This window comes from Marmota marmota, unplaced genomic scaffold, assembly GCF_001458135.2.
Source record: "Marmota marmota marmota unplaced genomic scaffold, marMar, whole genome shotgun sequence".
NCBI classification, from domain to species: Eukaryota; Metazoa; Chordata; class Mammalia; order Rodentia; family Sciuridae; genus Marmota; species Marmota marmota.
In genome coordinates, this window is record NW_026006332.1 from 192,019 (window position 1) to 216,644 (window position 24,626).

The following is a 24,626-nucleotide window of genomic DNA, read 5'->3' on the forward strand; positions in this document are numbered from 1 at the left end:
TTCAGAAAGCTCCCTGGTCATAGCTATCCCACTGGCAAAGATGATGACTGGGATCCGCAGTTGTGTCCTGCTGGCCATGACATCCTAACTGAAAAGTGTCCGTTTACATAGGACAAGAGCTGATCTTGTAGTACCCAGTGACAGGCAACTTCCACGCTTGCACTGCAACCTAAGCCAGGGGAATGGGGCCTCCCCAGAGACGGGTAAGCAGTGCAGGGGCGGTGGACGACCTAAGACAGGGGCTACTTGATTCCCATTGACATGCAAAAAACAAAAAAGGGGGACTTGCTGGTAGCAGGCCCGCCCTGGCCCCTGGGGACTCAATCCCCAGTTCTTTGTTATGCATGTCAATGTGGCCAGCTCACAAGGCTGTGTCTCGGGCTTGCGGTTTCCCATTTATCTGCCTGGAGCATATGTGTCTCTTGGGAACATCTTGACCTGTTCAAGCCTCCTGATAGGGGACGGTGACGAGACGGTAACCCAAGGACGCAGTTATTACTCTTCCCTCCTCACTTTTGAGTGATTTCCCACAGCTGTTAAAAAGATATATAAGGGGAACAAATCTGGCAATAAAGGGCGCACATGCTCCTTCCTGGATGAAGAACCTTGGTGTCCTGTGTATTTTTTAACCCCGCCGTCCCTCGCCGGACTCAGCTCCATTAGCCAGATGCGGCAGCCAATATTCAGTCAGGTCACAGGTGAGACCACCTGGGCCTTCACTGGCTCCTGCTGAAGGAGTTCTCGTTCCTTCTCACAATGTTTTACACATGGAAGTGACCACGAACAGACAACCCATTTTTTCCTCACTGCCCCCCAACCAGAGGGGATGACAGTCATCCCGGAGAACAGCTCCTGCATCAGAGCCTGACTCTCTTCCCACTTTCTGGACAAGTATGTGATCTAGGGTCTATTATCCAAGGCAACAGAAAAAAAAATATACAGTCACTAAACGCTAGCTCTGTCGGCAGATGCTAGAGCCTTGGTAGCGATATACAATCTTCCCTGTGGAGCCCTGGTTCCCAAACCTGTCTGGGACACCAAAATACACTTCTCCATATATCTGGGTTCAGGAACTTGTGGAAGTGGTATGGACAGGACAGTGTCCCCTTCTTAACAAGAAGGGATTTCACCTTGGTCATCTCCAAGCATCACTCCCACGTCAGGAAGGAAGGACGTCAAGATCTCTATCAGTCCTACATCCAAAGTAGTTCTCTCAAGTTTTCACGAGACCAACAGAGTCGGTCAGATAACATGTGAGACCACCTGACCTTCACTAGGTCCTGCTGAAGGAGTTCTTGTTCCTTCTTAAAGTCCTGCTTCCCAAGTATGACTCAGAAAGACTTCCATGGAAGTGATCATTTGTAGCGGCCTGTCTCGGAGGCACATGTTGGGTGTCACATTATGGACACTGAGATTGCTCCTTGGTGAAATCTAAGATTTTTTTTCTCCCTTTATAAAGGTTCTTTTCCTTGCTGGGTGGTTATTACATGGGGACAAATGAGATCCTTGTTCTAGTTCACTGAATTCTACTAACTTGTTGAACAAGGAGTATGATACAGCATTTCTAATTCTATAGCTAGCATCAGACACTTCAGCTCCTCCACTACCACCTACCCTTGCCTTCTCGCACCACAACACATTGGGAATAGCTCTGCCTCCTTCATTGTCTCTGCTCGTTGACTCCTGACCAGTTTGTTGGAGAACACAACTGACCTCAGTGTAGTGACTCTGAACAGCTTTGGTATGGAGGAATAGAGGCCGAGACTCAGATGGGCAGAGTTGGTCTGCCTGAGACCCCAACAGGAGAGCCAGCCATAGCCCACAGTGCAGAAGTAGGAAAAGCTGGCCTAGGCCCCTGTGGTCTTTCTAACTTGAACTACTGAACATGGTCCTCAGATGACCAGTGACGCTGACACCAGCGTAGACCTCCTATCCCTGTACCTTGGAGAAATTCCCCTTGCTTTGACTCTGGAATCCTACCTTGGACTGCTTGATGGAGCCTCCTGGCTGTGTTGGCCAGGCCCCTATTGATATGGCACCCACCCGGGTCCTAGCGATGCCCTCCTATAGTTTCCACTAGATGCTTCTCCAAGGATGGTCAGAAGCTGAATGTTCCTGAAATGACCCTCTTTGGTTTGCCTTTGGTTTGTTGGTGTCCGCACACTCATTTGTGGTGAGAGTCTTGGTTATACATGCAAAACCCAGAAGGCAAGGAGATGTCAGTCCTAAGGTGACACTTCAGAGTTCCAGGTTGATATTCTACGTGAAATTCCTGGAAGACCCGAGAGATGCCACTTACCTTGAGCAAAGGGACTCGATGTACAAGTCGGGACCCTGAGAAAGTTTGACATAACAATAGGCTCATGAAAAAGGACTCCAGGATGCCGTGGTCTCCTGGCCTGGTTAGGACCAAGTTTTCATCTAGAAAACTGATGGTCACTGGACAGTCTGTTATAATCCAAGTTTCCCAAGACTCACGTCCAGAAACAACTCGAGTCCTGCTTCTCTGCGTTCACTCTGAAACGGAGGAGCTCTTTTCTACATAAAGACGTGACTGTAATCAAGTTGTCTATGTTAATTAAAACACTGAGGTGGTGAACCTGTAAGCGGGCATGTTTTACCTTCCTGGAAGGGGTGTAATGCCTCTCTCCCAACTAATCAAACCATGACCCAAGCTTGTGACTGGGTGTTACTGTAACCATGCTCAATTGTTTCTTTCCTTTGGGTCTAACTTTGTTTTGCCATAAGTAATGGCTCATATCCTACAGATAGAAAGTCCCTATGACCTCTTCTTGCTCTGTTTATGTGTCCTGCTAAAGTTGCAGCTTCACTTCTTGGTATGCACCAGCGTTCTGTCTCTGGGTGTCCAGCTACCCATGTGGGATTTTTCTCTTCCCAAATCTTGGAGCAGGAGTGATGATGAACCCTATATCTAGGAAGCGGAAAATGTTTCCCACTGTATGTGAAACTGGGGTGAGAACGGGACATCAGCCACTGGGCGCCAGACTTGCAAGATGAGCTGCAGGGTCCTCTGTGGGCACAGATGATCTCAATTACTACAGAGCAGAGCCTTTGGGTAACTTTTTTCTCCACCTTTTGGATGCAGAAATCTTTCCCCTTAAATCTGATCTCCCAACCCTGAGAGCACAACACTTGCCTGAGTTGTAGGGAGAGGAAACTGTACCTGGGGACTTAAGGTGAGAAGGCTGGATCTCCCTGGAGGACGAGCTGCTGGGGTACCTGAGAGTCGGGAGCCCACTCCAACTTGTGACTCCAAGGAGACATCTACCACATATCATACACCACTTCAATCCAGATGACTGGAGTTGTTCAAACTCCCTGGGGTGGAATGGGAATGGTGCAGGTGGACTGCTGTGAACAGTCATTCACACCACCCTCCAGCAGAGGAAGCATCCACCTTGGGCAGCCATTGGCTTCTCATTGCTTTGTGCAGCCTATCAAGAATAGGGCCTGGATTCTTGGTGTTGAGTCTCTCCCTAAAATGTGTTGACATGCATATCTTCCCAAAGCCATATGTCCCGCCACAGACATGGTCAAGTGGCAATCACCAACTCTTTCCATGAGTTACCATGTTACCTAGGAATGTATGCAAAAATAATCCTGTGGCTGAACAAGACAAACGGACAAGGGATTTTGTGGGAAGAGTATTTTGGGTACAGAGTAGAGGCTTTTGACTACTTGCCACATTCTCAGTAAAGGGAAACCATGATTTTCTGTCCTGTTAACCATAGAAGTGGAATTTTCCCTCCATTGGGATGTGATGGATATTGGAAAATGCTGGACACTCTCTCCTGGCAGCCATAGAAGATGAGAACGTTCAGGAACATAGTCCTTAATGCCTTCCTAGTTATCCTGCCAGGGCCACACAAGATATATTGCTGATACTTGGGATGGTCGTGATTAACTTTTACCATGGGAGGTTGGACAGTCTGCAATGCAAGGAAGGGTTCTTGATCACTTTCAAAGACACATACTGAAAGGCGTAGGGAAGAGTCTAGAAGAAGGTACAAGATGGCAGCAGCAGAAGGCTTTCTACTGAAGCTTTGCCTCCTGTGCTTGCCTTCATAGTAAGGTCCCATCCCAGCCTCTAACCCAGGAGTTGCATCAGAGGCTTGGGCAGGGCCAAACTGCAGCCAGTTGGTCAGATGGATGTGGTTATATCCCCTCTGGTCACCAGCCCTGAGAATCGCTGGACGGCCGAACCTCGGTGCACAACTGCCCCCATGAAACTCCCAGATCCAAGACCCTTGTTCTAAGGTTCATCTTTCTTCTAATGGTTGGCCTGCATGGAAGGACCTGACTCCAACTTCCAACACTGGTCACCTTTGAGCATTTTTGCCACCCACTTAGATAGGACATCCATGGTCTAACCCTACAAAACCATGTGGCTGTCAATTTTCTAGACGGGCTCATCCAGAATGGAGGGTATCCTATAAGACAACCTGGACTCTTGCATTTGGATCCTTCTAATTCCACTCCTCTTGAATACTTGGCAAGAGTCTGAGGAAAGTGGTAGTCACTTCTGCTGGGGTCACATGTTGAAGCATGAGCCACGGTGTTCCACCTCTGAGGATGCCGAGATTGCTCCTCAGTTAAATCCAATGGCCTTTCTTCTGTAAAGGGTCGACTCCTTGGCTTGTGATTCATGTGGGGTAAAGGGTTGAGATCCCTGATAGTAACTTTCTATTTCAACTGTAAAATCTGAACCTTTGGTATTGTGCTCCCATCAGATGTTATAAATACATTCCATACTTACCAAGGGAATTCCTGAGTTTTCCTTCCATAGTTTTAGAAATCAGAACTTTAGAGGGTTACTGACATAACCCTTTCCAGCTGTCTAGACAACAAGCGCCTCTTGAAATGGGCAAAAACCCTGTTGATTATGAGCAGATATTCTTCCTACATTCTTTGGACAAACTATGGTCAAGGTCACCTTATCTTTCTTGACGGACTCCTATCGAACATACTGTGTATGTTTACTAGGAATATTTAGTAAAGATGTGGGTGTTGGTTGAGGTCAGTACCCCCAAATGATGTGGGGTTCCAGGAACTGGAGCTTTGTCTATGTAAGGGAGCCATATGCTCAAAGAAGAGATTTTTTAGTCAGCTATTCTCAAGTTCCTATAGAATAAGTGTCCGCCATACTATAGACCACACTATTCATAACTGTGCCTAACAGGAGGGAGCTGACCACCACGCTCTCCCATGATTTCACAAGAATTCCCAAAGGGCAGCCCCTGTTAACAGTGTTCATGTCAATCATGGCAAGGTGAAGGCATCTGAGATGACTGGTCATTATGATGAGTTCTGTGGATGAGCCAGGGAACTGGCCAGCCTGTCTTTCCAAAGTTGTGTGGCCCTTATTAGGCTCCACCAGCATCATTCCATCTTTAGTTCCAAGAAGTGTCTCCCTGTCACCTAGAATCTGCAATCGTATAAGAGAATGACAGGCAATGTCAATCCTAAGACTGTGGCCACCGAGAGAGTTACTTCCAGCCTAACACTGGTGGCTGACCTGTCTTTAGTCATAGGACTGAGCTTGTCTCCCTCAACTACACCTGAAGGGACTTTAGGACCTGGCACTTAGGTTTGTGCCACTGCAAAGTCTTTCCCTGTGGGAACACCTCAGGGACCTAAGCCACGCAGAGCAACGTCCATGGAATTTCTCCCTAAAGGTCCTCAGGTGCTTCCCATGTACAAGCCCCCATGAAGGGAGGGCTGGGTGTCCCTTTCCTGCTTGGGCCCAGAACCAATGGTGCTACACCTGCACCACCTGTCCATGGCTGCCTGCCTCTGTATGAGAACCTCACATCTGAGTGAGTTCATGGACTCCTTGGGGCTAGAAACCAGATCTCTCCCTAAACTTGTATCCAGGGGTGACCAAGGCTCTTCATACAACTAAGATGACTGCTCGTAGCTTATGGCTTTCTGGACATGGGTCTTTTTTTCCTGAAAACTGCCTCAGATGGACAAGGGATAGAACTGAGGTCACCTAGGGTTTTGCTTCTGGGCATGACATTGATGTGGCCTTGCTAGGTAGCATGGCCCTTGCTCCACTGTCCTCAGGACTCATTCCTGATGGTGTCGGGTTCTTGTGGGTTCAGGTCCTGTGTATACCCACTTGACCAAATACCAGCATTCCAGATGAGTGGTTGTCCTTCGCCCACAGAATCCTAGGAGGGGAGATTCCTCCAGTACCAGAAGGGAGGGTTCCTCCCCCACTGAGAACCTTGCTTCCCGTTTCTCATGTTGTCAGGCAAAGGTCACAAGTGTCCCAGGGCTTTTGCCACTTTCTCGGTGGAGACCCTAAATGTCACCTAATGACACTGGGGTAAGTCATTGTAGGACAGCCAAAGCTCAGGTTCCTCCATTGGCCATTCATCTGGCATAGGAACTCGAAGGCTGAGAATATTTGGAGTGAAGATGGCAAGAATCTAGAGAAGGAACCGCATCTGTTCTAGGGTCCGCCTTGAAGCATGGGTGGGCTGCCATCGCAGGTGCCTGGGCTTCCTCTTTCTAGTTCCCCCAGCTCCATGGAGGAGCCTGGGGACCCTCCTGGGGAAGGCAGAGCACTGAGTTTGCACAGGGCGATCCGAACTGGACTCCCTTCATGGGGGTCGTGCTCTGTGGTTGTCAGTGAGTTGGAGGGAAGGAATTCAATCCTTAAATTTTGACTTTGTTCCTCTTCATTCACTTTTTTCCTTGTTAAACCCTGGAACAACTTATTAAGAAAAAATGCTGCTGTGTCCCAAAGAAGATCATCTGAGGAAGTGCACCTTGCACGGGAGACTGAGATTTGGAAGGGCAGAGCTTTTGCCCCAGATGCCAATATGGAGAACCAAAGCACAGGCCCCACCGAGCAGGAAGAGAAACTGGTTCAGACTAAGGTGACCATTCCCTGGGGTTCATCCAGGTCCTCGTGAAATGTCCCGGGCTTGGTTCTCGGATCGGAAGTGACTTGGCACATAGGACGGACTTCTATATTGATGGCCCTGAGAGCTGGGGCTCCTGTCTGCACTTGTCTGGTCTTCTCCATGGGCTCCTAGATGAATCCTCCCTGATGTTGGCTGTGGAATTCACTTATGTGCAGACTTGGTGGGGGCCTCCTTCCTGTTGGATGGAGGATACCTCGTCATTGTCATAGGGTTCCTATGTTGAGAAACATATCAATCATGGTACACCTGGTCTTTTGTGTGGCCAGAAAGTCTTTGGTTTCGCTTTTTATAAAAACTTCAGAAACGGCCAGAACCAACTAGAGAAATGGCTGTTGTCATCGTGTTCAGGGACCCACATCTAACAGCTGGGACACGGTGTCTGCTTTCCTCAGCAGCTCGTGTAGCTACTCTTAAGGCAAACAAACATCTCCATCTGCAGCCTCCATGGTGTATGGACATGTATCTAACATCTTAATGCCTTTAGCATTCAAACTCAGCTTCTCCAGCATCCAGCAACATGTAGATATTCAAGCCAAACTTTCACAAGGATCATCAAAAACTGGCTTATTTAAATGGGGATCCAGATATGGCCTACACATCATGAGCAGGGGTTCCCCCACCTTTTCCCCTGGCAATTTCTATCTTCCCTGTGTCCTAAAGCAGACGTTTGCTTCAGTCCTCTGAATGGGAGACACTTTCCCCCATAAATCTAGCTTTCCAACCCTGAGAGCACAAGATTCTAGTTCTCAGGTAAAGAAACGAGAAGGGAAATGACCTCCCTTGATTATGAGCTGGTTGGGACCTGATGGGCCTCACCTGGGCCCCCTATCACTGCCATGATTCCTGGGAAACATTTCTGGCTTGAGATGGTGTATGTCATGTGGTAGCTCTCAACAGACCCACAACGGGGGGACAGTAGGACAATCGCGTATACTGTCGGAGCTGCAGTTGTGTCACTCTGCCTGAAGGTAACCTGATAATATCCTGTGTCCTTCAGCAGTGGGGGTGCAGGGGGCAGCCATTGGACTTCATTACTGAACTCCTGTTCCCATTTAGGATCTACCTAAATGATGCTTCTAGATAATTTTGGATTTGCTACAGCTTTGGGGAACATGATGATCTGCACAAACTTCATTTTCTTACAAGCCAAAGAGCATCTCCATTTTTAAAAACTCTCCAGCTTCTCAGGATGGAACAGTCAGGGACTTCACAGGAGTAGGGTTCTTAACACTCCTGTGTGCTGACGACCTGTCACTCGTGACCTGAGATGGAGATTGAACTTGTTCTGTTGAAATTGTAGCAGCCTAAGTGCTCTATGGTACCAAATGTGGATTTCTAGAGCAAAGTCTATGGAAGAGACCAGGAAGGAAAAGCTACCCTATCCATTCCCCAATCATGGAGGATGGCGAACATTCCAAAGACCCTCTGACACTCCTCCCCAGTTGTAGGAAAAGCGCTGTCGGCCACTACTGAAGGCATTTGTGACTTGCCTTGGTAGATCAGTGAGTAACAACAATAGTCTGACGTATTGGACAACATGGACCCCCTCAGCTTGACACGAGACTGGAAATGCCCCAGTGAGATGACGAGACCTTAAGGGGTTCTAATTGTCTAAGGATCATGGAGGAGCCTGATGTGACAGTAGAGGGCTGCTATCTTATTGTAGCTTTGGCTCAGAAGGTTGTCTGTCTTCGAGGTAGGGTCCCATCTGGGCTTGGAGAAGTCGCTCTCCAGGCTGTGTCCACTTGGCCACCCAGATCTGGCTCCCCGGCTTCTCGGTGGCCGACTCGGAGCCAGTGCACGATGGAGGCTTGGCAGGTGTGTCCCAACTGCTCCACGGGGAGCTCTACCACCAAAACCCGCCGGGACGTTACTGGGCTTTTCTAAACAACATACGTCCATAGTGTCCAGTTCATGTGGAGGTGGTATGGAGGGTGTTACCGGCTCTTGGTGTTCCCAGATCAGCGTTGGGTTCTCCTGATCAATTGGAGATAGAGATCACCAAGAGGTGACCCATAGGGTTGGGACAAGGCTCTGCTGGGACTTCTGCTGGTGTCGAGAGGAGACGATGCATGGGTGAGGGTTCCTAAACCAGCTCTCCAAAGGCATGACGAAGCTAAGGGAAATGGGCTCAGGTAGGCACATGACCCCAGGAGTTCTGCACCTGGCTCCTCTGCCCCTGGCACCAGGGTTTTCTCAGGAGATCTGCTCAGCCTTGGGCCTCTGCTCGGTGGAAGAGGGATCCTAGGCATGTGGAGGTCGGCAGCACACATCACAAAGCTGAGAGACATTTTCAGTATCGGCCTCCCAGGAAGGCTGTATCAGTCAAGGCTGGACATATTGTGCATGTGGGGTTTTTAGAAAAACTTGGGAGGAGTCAGCTCTGAGCCTGGTCATGGTTGGAAATGCCTACAGACAGCAGTTCTTGCTGGGCAGAAAGTCTTGGTGGGGAACAAGTGTTCTCCCTGCCCTGTCTCGGCAGGGGCGTAGTACATGATGGAAAGCGTGGTCTTCACCTTGGTTACCTCCAAGCATTCCTATCCCCTGTCTTACATGGGAACTGAAAAGAATGACACCAGCCCCACCTGCCACTTTCTTAAATTTTTAATATCGGGCTAATGCAGAATGTGGGAAAACCTCTAAGATGACTGGGACCCTTGGCTCCTTTTCATGCCACCTCTATATTCTCCGCCTGCATGGTGGGCTCTGTCACTGGGGGCTCTCACTGCCCTGGGTGACCAGGTGTGCCGATCATGCCAAAATGAGACCAAAACCCCAGCCCAAAGGAGTGGTCACTGAGGGACAGTTATGGCCTCCAGCTTAATTCTCTAGTGGTTACTGAGGCTGCAAGTCCGGAAAAGGGACTAGTCCTTTTATCCTGTGCCGTACCTGAGAGGTCCTTATTAAAATCCTGCCTTTGTGGCTTTTGCCAATTTGAGATTATCTCCAATGGCCATGTCTCGGTGGCCTCAACTCATATCTGTGACATTCCCAAGTTGGCCCTGGCTCTCCTTGAGTACAAAGCCAGATCTATGTAGACTGAGGGGGCCCCTCACCCCTGCCTCGGGCTCAAAATCAAAGGTGACCTAACATTTCCCCCATGACCTGCCTGATTCCCACCTCCTGGTTCTAAAACCTCATTTTGGCTCATTCCAACTTCAGGGACAGAAATCAGACTATCGTCTGAATCTAGGATTATGTGAGAAGAATGTGACTGCAAAACTGAGCTTTGTTCTGTTTTGGTCTCCAGCTCCTGGTTGACTTTTTTATTTTTCAGCTGAATGTCAAGAGCCAGCCACTCCATGGTGTGCAGGGTTAGGGGGGAACAAGGGATAGACCTGAGCACCTCTCTCGGGCCTGCTGCCATGGGCTTAGTGTGCATGTCCTCACTGGTTCCAATGACGTCTACTACCATCCTCAGTGCTTATTCTGAAAGGTGAGCTTCTTATGGGTTCAGGCTCTGTGTGCACCCAAATGACCAAAGGCCTTTCATTCCAAGCAGGCGATTGACTAGGGGGTCCCTGGGAACATCAGAATCGTCCTACCCATGGAACCCCTTAGGAGGGGAGAAGCCCTGGCGATGTCTCCAGAGCGAGAAGAGAGGGCTCCTGCCCCGTTGAAAACCCTGCTTCCCTTTTCTCTTCCATAGGTCCTTGGATCAGTGTAGCCAGGGGCTTTTTACACTGTGGGCAGAGACCCTACATGTCACACAAGGATTCTCAGGGCAATGATGTGTTTTTGTCATTGCAAGACAAATCTCAGCTACCTGTGACTGACCATCTGGCCTCTAGTCTCTCTGGTAAGGTCTGGATGAAATATCTGGGGGCAAGAAGGCCTTTGACAGTGAACTTGTTTCAGTTGGTAGGAGCGGCGTCTATCGAGTTGTCGGTCTTGACATGGAGAAATCTGTCACTGTTGTCTGCTCTCCTGACTTCTCCCACTTTCTCTAGTCTCGGGGCTGCATGCGGAAGTCTGAGGACACCTGTCACCCGTGGATGAGCTTTTCCCTGCTAATCAGAGCTGTAGCCGATCAGTGGGGTATCAAGATGGCTGCACCTCAAGATCAATTCTGTGGTGATGCAAATAATCGAGTTCTAACTCACTGCTTGGCTCCTCACCTTGTGAGAAATGCAGGCATGTCCTCGGGGCTCATGAGGCACTATGTATGGAGAGCTGAGGCTGAAAAGGCAGAGTCAGTGTCAGCCTGAGTGGCCACTAACAGAAACTGAACCTCAGACTGCAACGAGAGGGAGGAAAAGCAGGCTCAAGGGTCCTGGTTCTTCTTCTGCAGAGGAATCCTGAACTGTCTTCAGGTCAGAAGTGACTGAAGACAGTGGGGCCATGATGTGGGAGTTGAGGCTAGGGTGTCTTCTGGGCTCTATTGTTCCAGGGTGAGTTCCCCTCACTCTGGATACACCTATGGGCAGATTGATGGGTGCCTCCTGGCCTTGTGGGTCAGGCTTCTGGTGTCGGCACCATCCTGGATTGTAGCCTCTGTTGGGGCACCACCCTGGACCACCAGTGCTGGATAGACCTGACACTGAAAACCTATGAATGGCTGTCCTGGGTTTGCCTCAGCTTCCCTGGTGTGAGGAAGAGACTGCCAGATGTGGGGGTGCACACCTATAGTCCCATTGGCTTGGGAGGCTGAGATAGGAGGATCGAAAGCTCAAGGCCAGCCTCAGCAACTTGGCCCTAAGTAACATAGCCAGACTGGGTCTCAAAAGGGGTTGGGGGGATGTGGCTCAGGGGCTTAGCACCCCTGGGTTCATTACCCAGTACCCTCCCCAAAAAACAAGCTAATACCCTATACTAAAACTCCTACCCAGTAAATTAGAAACACAATTTTAACCAAAGTAATCATCTCAGTGTGGCATGGTCTAGAGCTGTCTTAATCCCTCGTATTTGGAATACACAGAGGGCACTATGTCCCACATAGCTTTATGACCTCTGGACCCCAAATACACTTTCAAGTGCCTCAATCTGTCACTGACTTCTTGAAAAAAGAATTTCCCATCCTGCACACCAGAGCTCACATTTTCTCTTACTGTGAGGAATATTCTCTAGATTTGGAGGAACACACTCGGTCCTCCTAGCACGTAATTGCTAGACTTTAGCGCTCATCTTGGATTGATGTCCAGCCCTTCATGGTCAGTGGGGAAGATTCCAAGGATTATGGAGGAAAGGGTGCTTTCTCCCAAGGTCCTAGGTGCTGCTGTGTGGGGCTTCCCCTTTGGACAGGAGGCTTGACCATCTTTCATATACAATTGGTTAGTTCCTGTCACCGTGGCTCTTTGAAGTAGAGTTCGTGGTTGACCAGATGCCTGATCTCCTGAGCCTCCACTAATACTGACTCCTGAATATTTGAGGCTCCCTGAACATTCTGCCTTGGCTTCTGTAGTATCCCACTCCTTGCCTCTTAAGGTATCCATTCTCAAAGTGGAGACTGACAAAACAGGAAAGCGCTTCCTGCCAAAAAGCTTGGATCTTGAAGTCACGTTTTTCTTTGACTTCAGAAAACTAAAAATATGTTTCAAGTGGGTCCTAGAAGGAAGGACTGCATTCCTTCTGCTCATTGGGGGTTGACTCTGCCTCCATCTCTGCCTTCTGGCTCCCAGGAAATGTGTGTGCCCTCGACCCTTGGGGGTCCAGCTGGGCTGACCTGCTCCACAAGTAGCAGGTGGGTCAGGCAGGTCTTGGGCCCAGATTGTGACCTTCCCTCACTGCAAGAAGGGCCAGAATGTTCCCTTTTTAGAAATGTCATTGTGGGGAAAAGCCAGGCCTTCAGTGACATTTCCAGAATGAAGCCTGCAGTCGGGACAAAGGCTGTGTACCTACTGCTTGGGGACCCCCACACCCCACCCCCACCCCATGCCACTCTGGGGGGAACTTGACATACACACCCAAGCGGCTGTAGCCAACTGTGTGGTGCCTGGTGGTCCAACTGCCCACTGAGTCTAGTCCTGTCACTCCTTGGTAACCAACCTCATTAGTCAGTGGATGAGACGGGCTCGGTGGAGTACCCATCTGGTTCTTAGAGGCAATGTTTCCAAGACTTTTGCCCAGTTTCCCTCCACACATTCAGGGTCGGGAACCCAGGAGAGATGGGGGTGGGAGATGGTGTCTGACTTCACGTGGGGTCTTCACTTGGCCATTTGCCAAACTTCTTCAGCAAATTCCTGAAAGTGGCACCAATGTCATCTTGGATTATCCGTGCTCCCCACTGTCTTGCAAATTCTCCAGATGGGCTAATGTAAATCTTTGCCAGGCTGACAATTCCCTTGGGAAGCCATTGCTTTCCCTGACTAGGATGCAGTTGGATACTGAACAGAACCCCGTGAGGGTGGTGGCTTATGTCCTGTTGGGGCTGTCCCTGCATGCACCCAATGATGGGAGGCTAGGGACTTGCTCCATGGGGAAGGGTCTACTTTCTGTCTAATGTGCTGTTGTCCTTCTCCAGTGTGGCCACCTCTTATTGCTCATAGGGACATCAAGTATCCATCCTGAAAGTGTGGTCACCAAAGGTCTGACTGGCATTTCCTGACATAGTCTGGGGGTGGGTGACTAAGAGTGTGGATCTAAAGGGACCACAGCCTTCCCCCAGCCCTATCTGTACCTGAGTTAACTACTCCTGGCTGGGGGTTTTGCCCTCGTCCATGGGTGCGCATCTCACTGACCTTGACTCTGTTCTCCACAACACCCGTGGAATATCGCCCTACCATGGGTCCAGGCTCTGAGTCTCCACACAGGGGGTGAGCCTGCAGAGTGCCCCTTGCCAGCTCAGGATTACTAGCATGAACAGGGGATATGTCCTTCTTCCCCACCTCCTGGGTGAACACATGTTCATGTCAGCGCCGTAAAGAACACCATCTCCAGGGAGACGGGCAAGTGCCCATTAGCCAGAGTGTCATGCACAAGGCTTGAGAAATACTTCTCCGTTTCCTGTCATGTCTGAACCTCTGTCGGGGACAACTACCCTGATGGGAGTGAACTTGAGTTCTTGTTATGGTTCAGAAATGTTTGTCATAGAAAAACTTGAACATGTCAAATCTGGCCAGCATCTCCCACTTACTCTTGGCTGGCCTTGCTCATAGGGCTGATGGCAGCCATTCTCAAAGGCAAAACCTGGGCCTCAGACTAACCTGTCCAGGGCATGGGATGATCCTAGGATGGGAATGGGTCCAAAAGACCTTTGGTGTGGACCCCCCACACACTTCATTTTCCAAATGGGGCCGAGTGGCCTCTCTTCAAAGGACAATGTTTCACGACTTGAAAATCCAGGAGCATCAAGTCTATAGTTCTCAAAAGTAAGCCCCTGCCAGGAGCTTCCTGTCCTCTTAGCACTTACTGGGGATGGCTGTGCAAGCCTCCAAGCCATCAGGATGGTTCCAAACTTCTGAATTCTAGCACTCTTTTCAGTGCATACATCACCCACAGTGAAACCATGGCAGAAACTGCTGGCACAACATAAAAGTGACCCACGGATCACTTTAAGGCTCACAGCACTATCAAGTACACAACACTAAATATCGAGCCCACCAGCTGATCACATTACGAACACGTCACTTTGACATGTCAATCATACCATCAGTTTTTCTAAACAAACCCAAAGGAAAAGGAACAGCCCACGTGGAAATTGACAACCTGCACTCGCCCTAAATATGCTCGATGTAAAACTGTACACACTTAAAAATCAAAGCATTGTGCCCACTTTCTTGAATTCTTAATTGTCAATAGACCTTTACATGTGGTGCTGGGAATCCATCCCAGTGCCTCACATATGCTAGGCAAAGGCTCTATCCCCAAGCCATACCCCTAGCCCTGAATTACATACTCTTGACTAGGAAACCCGGGGAATGGCTACCACTGGATTATAATACTGGAAGAGCGCCCTGGGGTTTTAACCCAATGTGAAACCACAAAGGTCTCCTGTTAACACTTTGAAGAATGTTTTATATATTCCAAGACCTATGTTTGGAGAAGGGCAAGAGAAGAGCACCTCCTGCTTTCAGATATTAATCAGATGAAAAGCTTCTATGTTCAGACTAACTGGGATGAGTGGCAATCCCCAGCATTCCGCCACGTCAAATGGCAGACTCTGCCAGCAGGGTGGAGGTAGGACCAGGGATCCGTTGCCCATGGCCTGCTGAAGCTGGCTGTAGGGGGATGGTCAGGCTCTCCCTCCACTCCCTCTATTCCCCCTTGCCTAGGGCTCCTGGCTGTTAGCATCTCTGCACTAAGACTTTGCTTCTGGGAACACGTCAGGGGCACATTTTGCTCTCTAGGAGCAGGGGTGGAAATCTGCAGTCTGGAAGTAAGGAAGTGTCCTTGCTCCTGTATCTCTGGGAACCCAGGCCTGTGCAGCCCAAGCTGACCCCAGCCTTCCATGTCGGCATAGAGCCTGGCCCTCTGGGCCACAGGCCTCTGAGGACAACTGTTCTCCTATTCCCCAAGCTGAGCTGGGATCCTGGCCCAGGAGGTCAGTGTGGGCTCTGTCTTCAGGGCAGCAGCAGCTGCTCCAGGTGAGGGGCAGGTCACCCCTGCCCAGGTGGAGGAGCCACTGCACAACACAATCCTGTTCTCAGAACTTCCAGGGACGTGGCCTAAGAATGCAATGCCTAACTTCTCGATTTCTTTGACTCGCTGAAACTGTAAGTTGTCAGGTTACGAATTTCTGAACTCTACCACTTCTGAGCGGGAAGGTCTTATTAAATCTTCATTGGCTGGGGAAGCCCCTACTCATGAAACCACAGTAGAAGCTACCAGAATAATATAGAAGCAAAGACCCTTTTCTAGACTCCTGGGAGGGTCGATTCTAATGATGTCCAGATCTGGCCTCCTGGGCCACGACGGGAATGTTCTTTGGATTTTCTTAGGAAGGTGACTTGCTGGCATCTGGTCGCCTCGCATTTGGGCATGCAAAGTGCTGCCAATCAAAGCTGACCCTGGCACCTCAGTGAGGCAGGTCAGGGCTGTGGGGAGCTGGGTCGTCTTCCGATGTCTCTCCTTAAACTGGCATGTCTGCCCTCCCCCAGTTCTTCTGTACTTGCCCGTCACTGGTTCTCGTGAAAGGCAGATGGTCTCAATTGGCTGCTTGGTGTTCTCCAAATTTTCCAGCTTTGCTTTAAAGGTAGGGTTTGGGGGTACATGTGTTCTTCCCTGGGTTCCCCTGTAGAGGCCTGAAGCCTCCATTCTCAAAGTTTGAGGCTGATAGCAAGAAAATTCTTAAGGAGCTGTGACCTTGAAGTCGTCTGCTCTTTTTGTCCCCCCATAAAAATCCAAGACGTGAACGTGCACTGTTAAGAACGAGCCATCTGGGAAGAAAGGCTCCGTTTGACCTTCCTCGACCTGCCTTCACTTTTTCACTTCCAAGTGATGCTCCTCTCAAGGTCCAGGTCTAGCTCTGTTGTGCGGAGAAGCTCGAGCCAGGCCAGACCGGGCCTGCTCTTCACCAGCTGCAGGAACCAACTAGTTCTACTGCTTCACTAAGAAGCTCTGATCCTTGACTAACCACGTCCTCAATGCTCAGTCCTAGAACAAGGATGGTGTAACAAGATGCAGCACTAGCCAGGAAACTACCTTTTGGGGTTTGTGGTTTGGCTTTGGGGAGCAGAGGTACAGGGGATTGAACCCAGAGGCGCTTTACCACGGAGCCACATCCCCAGCCCTCTTGAGAATGTTAAGTTTCTTAGTGTCTTGTTAAATCACCAAGGCTGGCCTCGAACCTGTGATCCTCCTGGCTCAGCCTCCTGTGTTGCTGGGATTGCAGGCATGCACCACCTCATCTAGGTGCCCCTCGGTTTTAGGTGTAAGGCTCACAAGGGGAGATACTGGGGCCACTGAAGCATCTGGTTATCAGTGGGGGGTCTCTTCTAAGACATGGGACCATATGTGCCTTGAAGGGCAGAAGCTGATAAACCAAAATCCTACTACTGAGTGGTTTTCCTCAGTTGAATTTCTTAGTCGAAAGTAGTTGTCTGTCAAAACATTCAACGCTAGTTACCTTTGTCTTTCACTTGATTGTGCTTACAACACCTGTGGGACACTCCAGCCCGAGAGTGTTATCCCAAGGCAAAAGGGTGTGTTTTCCGTCTAAAACTATGCAAAATCTGGTCATGGAGGAGCCCTGTGAGCTGGGAATTGAACCCAGGGCCTCATGCCTGCTAGGCAAGTGCTCTAACGCTGAGCTACATCCCCAGCCCCAGAAGGAACAGCTTCAAGCTGGCCACAACGTCCTCTAAAACTTATGTCGCTGGTCTTCAAACACTTCCTAATACCATACGAGACTTGGTTCACATAGGACTTCAAGATGTTCTGGTTCCATTTAATAGTGGTCATACTTGGAACTGAGTCCAGGATGTAAGTTTAATACCATACTACAGTGACTTCTGTCTGTCATGTGCATTGGAATAGCAGAAAGTCACGGGTTCCCAAAGACACTCGTGCACAGAGTGAGAAATTTACATCTTAATCCTGCAATGCCCATTTCCCAACATAGAATCCAGTATTCTTTTTTTTTTTTTTTAAAGAGAGAGAGAGAGAGAGAGAGAGAGAGAATATTTCAGTATTTATTTTTCAGTTTTTGGTGGACACAACATCTTTGTTTGTATGTGGTGCTGAGGATCGAACCCGGGCCCCACGCATGCCAGGCGAGCGCGCCACCACTTGAGCCACATCCCCAGCCCCAGAATCCAGTATTCTTGATGAATGCAGGAGAATCTGGCTGCTGGCATCCTCAGGGGAATTGGGACCTGGGGAGGGAGCTAGCTCAGCCATCACACAACAGTCATCCTGCCTGCACCTTCCTGGGTGCAGTTTGACCAGCACAGAGCCAAACATTGGCAAAGCACTCTCCACAGTGTTGGATCCTCCCTCCTCACCTAAATATCATCTAAAATTAGATGAGACATAAGTACAAGACCAAATACTTCAAGTCTGGAAGCTCTAGATCAACAGAGCAATTCTCTCTGAAAATCCACCTATGTCAGTCTCCACAGCCACCCATGAAACTAGAGATCTGGACTTCTCCAACTCGGGTTCCATGGATTCCTCCTGCCAGTTGTGCAGGGGGATCGGGCCAAACGTCAATGATGGAGATGGCCCGGAGCCCTAATGTGTTCCCTTTCCCTTGGGATGAGTCTAAGGGACACATAGCCTAACTTCTCCAAAATGACAGTAGTTCCAGTGTGGTCAGCCTCCACTGGGAGGGTCAATCCATCTTCCAATTAAACCCTCCTTGGCTTCCCCACCATCCACTTTCCTGAGTCCACCGGACCACCTGTGGCTTTGCCTAACCTTTTGGCCTAGACACAAGCCCATCCTGTCTCTGGATTAAGGTCAGCCACCTACAATCAATGAATAGTCCAATAGGCATGTTGGGTTTTCTCTACATCGGCTTCAGGGTTGGCTGTTGGATGCACCGTCCCACAGGCAGACCTCCCAAGGTGAGCCCTGACCTCATGCCCAGGAGCAGGCCTCTGACATCAGTTTCTACTAAAATCCTAGATCAATTGAAACCTGGAGGAGGGGCCGGGTTCTTGGACCACATGAGGCAAAGTAATCAGTAAAATCCTAAATGTCTCTTAAATGGGTGCTTAGGGCTAGTACAAGTTGAGGGATTTCATTGACTTTCTATACATGCTTATAACTCTGGTTACAGCCACCCACCGGACAACCCTCTACCACTCCTCCCTAGTCCCCTTCACATTCCCCCCGCCCCAAAAAAAATCCCCTTTCATGTCATCTGAGACTCCACATGAGAGAAAGCATGGAATACTTGTCTGGAGTTTAGCTTATTTTGCTCAACACAAAGATCTCTGCCTCATCAGTCTTCCTGCAGAGGGCATCTCACTCTGTGGTTAAATGGTACTCTATACACAGAACATGGCCTCATTCATTCAACACAGGTGTCGATGCTGATGTCATTGCAAATAGTGCTGCTTCAGTAAACAGGTGTATAGTTACCTTTCATATGCTGACTTTGATCCACCCAAGCTACTCCCAGACACCTGGGGTGATCTGTTAGTTCTCTACTGGAACTTAAGAGCCCTACAGAATGGAAAGACTGCAGAATATGTGATTCTCATGAACGTGCAGAATTTTCTCTAATGATCATATTTGAGGCCATAAATATTTCAAGTCTTGGCAACACAAATCTGACCATACCTTGCATTTTTAGAAAATCATAACAAAATCGTGGCAGTCAACAGCAAAGGAAGCTGCAGAAATTATATGTGATCACAAAGGGATGAAGCAATAGGCTTTGAGCAAACAGTGGGTCATTGAAATGGAAGTCAAGAAATTCCTAGAATTCTATGAAAACCTGAAATTACCAACCAGATCTTTTGGGACACAGTAAAACAAGACTTGCATAGCTGTGAGTGTCCACAGCAGGACAGACCTCAAATAGCCTAATGCCACATCTTAAGATCTTAAACAATAAGCCAAAGCAAAAAATTGGTAGAAGAGAAATAAAGATCAGAAAGAGGCTAAAAATACAACGCAAAGGACCAAGGAAAGAGTTGATTCTCTGACAGGATACACAAAATTGACAAACCTTTAAATTGTCTGGGGAAAAATGTAACAGAATCTGGCAAGTGGGGAGGGTTTTACAGATAATGCCAAAATCCAGAGAGTGGCGTACAACTTCTCAAAATATTCCCAAACTGGAAGATCCAGAAGAAATGAACAAATTTCTGGACTCACAGGATTTACCAAACTTGGGTTGACATCGTGCCTAGACCAGTAACTAGCAATGACATTGAAGCAGTCATAAGCTGTTTCCAAAGAAACACCCTGGACTGAATGGATTCGATTGCTGAACTTATCCCGACCTTTGAAGAACTTACTGCCTTCATGAGTCAGGGAATTCATGTATTGCCCTAAAGAAACCAGATACAGGCACAACAAACTAGATGAATGTCCTTGTAAAACATAATGAATTCTATTGAGTTTCTCATTTATCTCAAAGTTCAAGTATTCTATCTCGTGCACCATGATCAAGTTGGTTCTGTTCTAAGTATGCAAGTTTCATCAACATACATGAGTCGATAAACGCAATGCGTTTCATGCAACCAAGGATAAACACCAGACAATCGTCTCCAAAGACAGACAATTGGCTGCCTCGAACTTGGCATCCCTCAAACTTGGCATTCCTTTGTGGTAAACCCTGAATAAACAGGTATAAAATGATAAGAAGCCCAAATAACACAGGATGTCTACAGATCACATAGCCAATATCAGACTGAAAGGGAGGAGATAGAAAGCATTTCTCTAAAATCAGGAACAAGACGAGGGTGTTCACTCTTAACTTTTGACCAAGGTTGGTGTGGAAGTACCATTCTGCAAGTCGACTTGTTCTGAATTGTTATTTTTAGACTCGACTCGAGGGACATGATAGCAAAATCTTATCCACCTGGGGCAGGGATTTGACCAGGCCATACGGCTCGAATTTGGCCCAAATTCATCTGGGCTCTATACTAGGACATGCTAGTTCCTCCCAAGGGAGGAGATGATCACTTGGGGCAGGTGATGCCAACTTGGCCTGAACTGTCAACTCTCCAATTATGGAGAGTAAAGTTATTCTTGAAGACATGGTTTCTTCAACTCAATGCTGTCTCTGGGGCCATAACAAAATCCACTCATCTTATTGTAAATCCAGTAGGATTTGTGGAAGAGAACTTTCTCCCATTACTCCATAAACATATGAGGTATTTACCGTGGATCTTTCAAATGCCTCCCTTAATTCCTTATGGCTGGCGTGGAAGAATTCCAAGTTCCATATCGGGAAGCCTAGGGCTCAGCACCTGGAAAGATGTCCAACTGTAGAAGAAACGGAATTCACCCTGAGGTGGGTGCTGCCGAAGGCCTGCTCTCCTTACTGTTGCCTGGGATGAGGCCTCGAATGGAGACCATAAGGGGACAAAAGGGAGCTATATTGGAACTTGGCTCTGCCAGCTCCTGTAGACGGTGGCTAGATTCCAAACTTCTGAATTCTCCCACTCCTTCCAGGGCATGGCTCATTTGACTAAAAGCCATTTTCATCAGGAGAATCTTAGTCTTTTCTTAGACTGGTACAGCATGAGAAATGAAATACAGATTTCTGAGGTTCACGGTACAGCAATAGAAACAAACCGAATTCATCAGGTGCTGAGTCAATGTGTGGCTTTCTGATGTCCAGCATATCAAGGTGGTTTTTAATAAAAGAAACTGGAGTGGAGGATGGGGGGAGCAAGGGGCAAGGAGGAGGGATGGGAAAGGGAGAGAAGGGCAGAATGAAATTAACAAGGCACTCGTGTGCATGTACAAACATGTCACAATGAACCCCATTGACGCATGACCATAACACAGCAAGAATATGAAGGGGAGATCATTTTTAGCTTAATCTTATAAGAAAACTAACCTGCATGCCATGACAATGGTCCCCTAAACACAGCTCATGAATACCTTTAGCTACACGCTTACAATGCAATGTTAAGCACTTAACAGCTGGGAAGCCATCCTCAGCATCTTTAACCAGCAACATGGAAAAGCTACCACTGGAGATAATGCTGGTAAAGTGCCTTGGCTTTAACCACTGTCAAACCATTGAAGTCTTCTGATTAGAAAACCTTGAATGTTCTATGTATCTAGAATCCTGTGTCCTGAAAGAGGGGAGCATGGTCTCCTCCACCTGCAGCTACATGTTGTTGAAAGTCGGACCCCAGCAGGTCCTACAATCTGTATCCTGAGGGAACCCCACCCAGAGGGAAACTCCTATTGCCCCCACCTCCAGGAGGCTTGGCTGCAAGGAAGCTCCCACTTGAGAGCAGTTGAAGTCCTTTCGTTCTCAAAGAGAAGGCGTCTGGAAGCATGAACAACTTTTCCCAGGACTGGCTGTAAGGAAGTGTGCTCTGAAGTGGTCCCCTCTCTGGGACTCGCTGTTGCATGCAACAAAGCAATGTAACTTGGCCAATATCACTGTTAGGGTTTGAATGTAAGGTGTCCCCCAAAAGCTTGAGAGAGCATAAGGTCTAATGGGGAAGTGACTGGGTTGCAAGAGCCTTCACCCAATCTGAATCCCCTGACTAGGATTAACTGAGTGCTAACTGTAGGCGGGTACGGTGTGGCTAGAAGAGGTGAGACCTTGGGGTGTGCTTCTGGGGTTTACCCTTTGTCAAACAGATCTCTTCTTCCTGCCCTTGTCCTGAGCCACTTTCCTCCTCCACCCTCTTCCACCATGATGTCCACCCTCAAATAAACTTTCTCCTCTCTAAAATTGTCTTTGTCAGGTCTTTTGTCATCTTTTGCACCACTATGACCAAAAGCAATCATTCAACAGGTATCTGCAACTTCCCTCTCTACTGATTTTTCCTCTTAAAACAAGACCTCCCCATACCTTTTATCCCTCTTGCTTCCACATGAGATAACATGAACCTTGGCTTTCCAAGTTTGGGTTTTTTGCTTAGCATAATGGTCTCAAGTCCCATCTATTTTCCTGCAAATCTCTTTATGGCTAAATAAAAGTCCATTGTGTATAGACATCACTTTTTTTTAATCCATTGATGGAAACCAAGGCTGATTCCATAGTTTGGCTCTTGTGAATTGTGCTACTATAAACATGGATATGCGTGTATGGCTATAGTAAGACTTTTCTTAATTCCTGAGGATAAATACCAAAGAGTGGCACAGCTAGATCATACGGTGACTCCACTACTAGTTGGCTACATTAGAATCCCTTAAGCAGTGTGTTCCTTCCCCTCCATTCTCTCCAGCATTTGTTAATGAGATTCTAACTGAAGTGACAAGAAATCGGGCTTATTTCCCTAACTGCTAAGAATGTTGAACATTTTCTCTTACTAGTTACTTTTATTTTGAAGTGTCTGTTTAGTTCACTGGCCTGTTGTTTGGGTCTTTATTTTTTGATGTGAAGTTTTGAGTTCTCTATAGATCGTGGATGTTAATCCTCCATCACAAGAGTAAGAGCTGATGCAGGAGGATCTCAAGCTCAAAGCCAGCCTCAGAGACTTGGCAAGGCCCCGGACAACTTAACGAGATCCTGTGTCAAAAACTAAGGGCTAGGGATGTAGCTTGGGGGTTAGGCACCTCGGGGTTCAATTCCTGGTACCCTAAAAGTAACTAGCAAAGACTTCCATTCTGAAGATTCTCTCAACATTGTTTGCTGTGCAGAAGTTTTCTAACTTGACGGCATGCTGCTAGCTCGGGAAATAATGGCAAGAGTTTTAGGGGTCCTATTGAGGAAACTCAGTGCCTCTGCCCATGTGCTGGAGTACTGACCCTACATTTTCCAGGACTTGGGTAGTTTCTGGTCTAATTCCTACGTCTCTGATCCTTTCTTTTTTTTTTTTTTTTTTTTTTTTTGAGTTGAATTTTGAACAGGATGAACAGGGTCTCGGGTATCTCTGATATCTTGCTGAATAAATTAGCTCTAGCAGTCTTCTGGTAGTTTTTTTTTTTTTTGGATCTTCTGAACACAGAATCATACTTGCAAACTGAATCTCACTGCTTCCTTTTCTACTGTTTATTTCCTTCCCTCTCCTCATTGCTCTGGCGAGTATTCATAGTACTGTATTGAACAGGAATGGAGTAGACATTCTTGCCTTCCAGATTTTAAAGGAAATGCTTCATTTTCCCAAGTCACTATGATGATGGCCTTGAGTTTGTCATAATCTTTATGATGTGGTAGCTCCTATCCCTATTTATTCAGCGACTCCATTATGAATGCCAAATTGTCAAAGACTTTATTTCCATCACTAATTTTTGTCCTTAACTCTACTTAACGTGATAAACTACAGACATGCATGTTAAACCATCTCTGCATCCATGGGATTAAAGCAAGCTGGTCATGCTATGTGATCTTAACCTGTTGAATACAACTGGCTAATATATTAAAGATTTTTGCCTGTGGGAGGTGGTACTCTGCCCAAGCTGGGAACTAGTCCCAATTCCTCTTGGAGCATCCCAGAGTTGTCTGGATGACTTCTGATTGTGATTGGGGGAAAGGGTGTTGGGGATCCAGAACTGAACAGGGTAAGATAAGCGGGGGTACTTCCTAGGTTGAAGTTTGGCACAAGAGACTCATGTCTCTTGTCTCATGTCTCATGATGTGAGGACCAGTTATGTTGACAACATGACTTGAAGTTTGGGCACCTGAGTGTCGAGGGCCCCTTGGCCTCCGACACCATATAACGCCCATAGAAGCTGGACTGGATGTGGTGGTCTATGCTAGATTCTTGGGTCTCACCATCTCAATGGCCTCAATGCGATTTTCAATTATGGCACCACAGACATGTTCTGATTTTTTCAAACCTTTCCTTCAAGTGTTTAGAGAATGTAACTTGACGGCTATGTTGGACCTAAACTAAGTCATACCTACTTATGACTGGATGTTATTGTATGGGGTGGGGGGAATTATGACTAACAGTTTCCTGTCATTATGTCAATGTCTCTTTGCCAAAAATGTGAAAGGGAGAGAAGGCGTGTCATAAAGTGGTACGTGCTTGTCCTTAATCGGGATTAAAAAATCTTGCCAAACTCTCGTTCCAACAGATCCCTATGCTCACAGCAGAATCCCAATGACTTTGGCAGAGTCTGACCCAAGACTGGAATCGCCAATCACTTAACCAGACATATTAGTTCACACAGGATGGCCAAGGGACACCTGTCCAATGC

At 47.9% G+C, this 24,626-nt stretch overlaps 1 long non-coding RNA gene across 1 annotated transcript in view; it reads right to left on the reverse strand.

Moving 5' to 3' along the window:
• Positions 1 to 14,654, reverse strand: part of LOC125614731 — a 16,381-nt gene extending 1,727 nt beyond the window's left edge. Inside the window, exons 1-2 of the long non-coding RNA XR_007345293.1 lie at positions 14,643 to 14,654; positions 7,690 to 7,695 (exon numbers count right to left, since the gene is read on the reverse strand). This is a non-coding gene — a long non-coding RNA (uncharacterized LOC125614731). The remainder of the gene's footprint in view (positions 1 to 7,689; positions 7,696 to 14,642) is intronic.
• Positions 14,655 to 24,626: the final 9,972 nt, after the last annotated feature.